The sequence below is a fragment of the Nuphar pumila genome, chromosome 3, assembly GCF_984573655.1.
Source record: "Nuphar pumila chromosome 3, dmNupPumi1.hap1.1, whole genome shotgun sequence".
NCBI lineage: Eukaryota > Viridiplantae > Streptophyta > Magnoliopsida > Nymphaeales > Nymphaeaceae > Nuphar > Nuphar pumila.
Window position 1 is genome coordinate 133,102,506 of NC_143251.1, and position 3,984 is coordinate 133,106,489.

Genomic DNA, 3,984 nt, shown 5'->3' on the forward strand with positions numbered 1-3,984 from the left:
ACTTGAAAGTTAGAAACAGTAATTTCTCATGATATTTTCAAAATATTGTTATTTTTTTGTCAAAACATAAATATCATGATTTAAACGTGATAGATATTTATGTTTTTAAGGCCTATTTATCATGAAAAACCGTGTGTTTTTTTATTTTTAAATATTTTTATTTATATTTTATTATAAAATTTTATTTTTTCAATTTTCAATTTATTTTTTAATTCTGAGATTTTGCCAAAAATGCAAGATTTAACAAAAAATTCTCGCGAGTTTTTTACTGCCCGTTTTCAACTTTTGTCACTTAACTCACAAACAGCTTTTCACATGCCTCTAAAAAAAAAGACTAGTTTTTTTTATATGAGTTTTCATTCCATTCTCTTGACGTCACTCACTAGTCATTCATGTTTTTTTAGTACCATTCAAAGTGTTGGCCCAATCACATGATGCCTTGGCTCCCTTTGCCCAGACAACCAATCAGCAGTGAGCTAGACACAAGTAGGGATGTCAACAATACGGATTCGGGTCGGATGTAATCAATACCATATTTGATTAATCGTATGTTAGAATTTAGATTCAGATTCAAATGGTTAAAAACACACACTATATCTGTTTTTTACATGTAAACATATTTGGATATCCATTAAATTTGGATATTTATTTTTTTTGAAAGAATTTGGATATTTATTTGTTTAGTATTAAAAAATCAAAACCACATTTACATCTGATTATAATTGAATCTGATTCTGGCTTACCAAATGCAACTAAACAGAATCGAATTCTATCGGATATAGAATAAAATCTGATTCATTAACATTCTTAAACACACAAGATCAAATGAAACAATGTCCAACTTAGGTCCGACCCGTTTAGGAAGACCAGCATTCCAAACCCCACATGAGCTCATCCAACCCAAGGACCAACAAAAGCAGAGGGTGAGCACGTCATCAATCGGACAAGCTCCTGACATTGGCTACAGACGTAAATACATGCAAAATATCAGGCACCGATCCGTAATTCTCTACAAAAAAAATGAAAAAAGAAAAGAAAAGAAAAGTTGGCTAACGATCACTTTAAAAGCAGCAAAGGGGAAGCAGAAACTCGAACCAATAGTCCCCAATTCATCTTCCCCACCTTTCCTCCAACTCCTCCCACCGGAAATTTAACCGCCAAATTTCCACCACGCGCCGGAAAACACCAACATCTCTCTCTCTCTCTCTAAACGAACGGCCTTTCAACGATGAGATGCTTTACCATGCAACCTGACAACCCCCCACCTATGCCCCTCACAGAGATGGGCCAAATTCCGGCTATGTCCGCCTGCAGCTTCCGCTTTTCTTACGATGGGAACGTAAGAATTCCTGCGAATGACGTCGTCTTCCCATCGGTTCCGGCGTTCTCTCTCGACGGAGGAGGGACGTGCTACCAAGGTGTTCCGCGAGGTTGCCTGCAGCTCGAGTGCGGGAGGCCGCCGCTGCCCGGCCGGTTTCTGGGGTTCGACGGTCGGGTCCTCCACGACGTCACCATCCCGTTGCCGGAAACTCTCGAAGCGAAGGCGACGGCGGCGTCGAGGAGCCACAGCGAGGCAGAGAGGCGGAGGAGGGAGAGGATCAACTCTCACCTGGCCACCCTCAGGAGCCTCCTCCCCAACACCGCCAAAGTCTCTCTCTCTCTCTCTCTCTCTCTCTCTCTCTCTCTCTCTCTCTCTATATATATATATATATATATATATATATATATATATATATATATATATATATATATATATATATATATTTGACGGTCGTTGCTCATGATTAAGCTTCTTTTCCTTTTTTTTCTTTTCTTTGGTAAGAGTTGAAAAAAAATGGGAAACTTTCTAGGCCTAGGGGTTTTCCTTTTGTTGGGAGAGAAAGCTGGAGGCCTTTTGCCACTCCTTGTGCAGTTCATCACGAGCAGCCACACGCAGTACGTGAACACCCTTCGTTTCCCCAAGAAACACGTAGAGACCTCACCATTCTAGCCCAGTCCCTGTTATACCATCATTGCCATGCCAACAATTATGAAGAGAATCTTAACAGTACTGAAGTCACCCTCTAAAATTTGGGACCAAAATTTTTGTTTAGATTCTTGCCTTACCACCACATTCCACAAAACAATGATGAAAAACTCATTCTTGGTCGACTTCTAGAGTACAAATTTGACACTCATTGTGAATCGCCAATAGTATGTTAGCTCAAGCTGATTTCTCATACAACAGATTCTTGTTTTGCCTCGTGGCTTCCACATTCAACCAAAGAAAACAGCAAAGGGCAATTAGGAACCCAACCAATGTCTATTCTACCACCCAATTAAATTCTACAAGCTAAACATGCAATTATGGCAACGTTTGCATGCACCCAGTATTTATCCAGATAACAATTGGGATGGAGTTGGGAAACTGCATTGTGGAGCACGCCAATTATCCCAAATTATTCCCATGTTTCTAGATAAATGGGTACATCTCACATTAACAAGAAAAACTGAGGACATGAAACTGTTGTTCAAATTTCAAAAAGCAATTGAATGTTGTGCTTGCTAATTGTTTGCTTGGGCTCAAATTGGCAGACAGACAAGGCGTCGCTGCTAGCAGCGGTAATTCGGCACGTGAAGGAGCTGAAGCGCCGGACGTCGGAGCTCGCCAAATTCAGCCTCATCCCGACGGAGACCGACGAAGTGAGCGTGCTCTCAGCTGAGCCCTCCGGCGATGGAAGGCCCGTGATCCGGGCGTCATTCTGCTGCGACGACCGGACCGACATCCTGCCGGAGCTCATAAAGACGCTCAAGATGCTGCGTCTCCGGACCCTCAAGGCCGAGATAGCGACACTCGGCGGGAGGATGGTCAATGTGCTCTTCGTCACCGGTGAGGAGGATTCCAGCGACTCGACGGTCGGGTGCATACAGGAGGCGATCAGGGCGGTCGTAGAACGCGCCGGTGGAGAGAGCTCTGCCGGAAAGCGGCAGAGGATGGATAGGAGGACGAGTTGAAGATGTGGGGTTGCTAGTTCTCTCTTGTCCTCGTTTTGAAGACAAATGTTTAGAGTTTCTTTCCTTCTCTGTTGTTGGGGTGTCAGTACTGTGGTTGTGAACTAATGTTGGGTGGTTACTTGCGTTTTTAGTTCTTTCCTCCTCCACTGGGATGGGAGCGGTGCCAATTATCATGAGAGATGGGTGTTTCAATTATTTTGTGGGGGGTAATGATCAGGACATAAGATGGTTTTGGTTTGGGGGATGTTAATTATCATGAAATCTTAATATCGGAAATGGATTATGTGGGTTTGGGTACCGAATGATTTTGTCAAAATGGTTGTTTTGACAGGAGGATTAAATGTATGGATTTCTTTGTAGGACAGATTAGTGGTAAACATTTGTCTTTTCGTTCTATAAATGTGGTTTTAAGTTAAGTTGGGGACTTTTAAACTGTGATTTATGTGTTCAGCATGTTCCATTTACTAGGAATCAACTCTCGAATTATACTTTTTCAACAAAAAAGAAAAACATGATTTTCGGTTGCTTGAATATTTATAAAAAATTTAAGCTATTGATTTTTAAGCACTAAAAAATCTTGCTTACGCATAGCAATTGAATGATTCTAAAGCTGATTATCTTAAAACCAAGCATTTAGATCACATCCAGATTTAAGAAATGAAACAAAAAAACAAGCAAAATATCAGTTCACACTAGCTTTCATATTTTAGTAACAAAAATATATTTGCTACGAGTAATGAAAGCGTGCTAAATTGGTTTTACGTGATTTTTTTACTTTTTATTTTATTTTGAACATATAAATGCGATCAACATGCTCTTTATAAGGTTTGAAAAATCAACTGTACAAAACCTTCAATTTTTTTTGTGGCTCAAAATATCGTCTTTTCATTGAAAAAGCATTATCTGGGTGTCAATTTCTTCTAAATCGATCATGTCGAGTACATTTATGGGGTTAGAATTGTGAAAAACCCAGAAAGTCCCAAAAAACCC

The 3,984-nt window shown here is 40.3% G+C and overlaps 1 pseudogene; it reads left to right on the plus strand.

Moving 5' to 3' along the window:
- Positions 1-1,282: 1,282 nt before the first annotated feature.
- On the plus strand, positions 1,283-2,994 carry LOC149843905 (transcription factor bHLH30 pseudogene; annotated as a pseudogene).
- Positions 2,995-3,984: the final 990 nt, after the last annotated feature.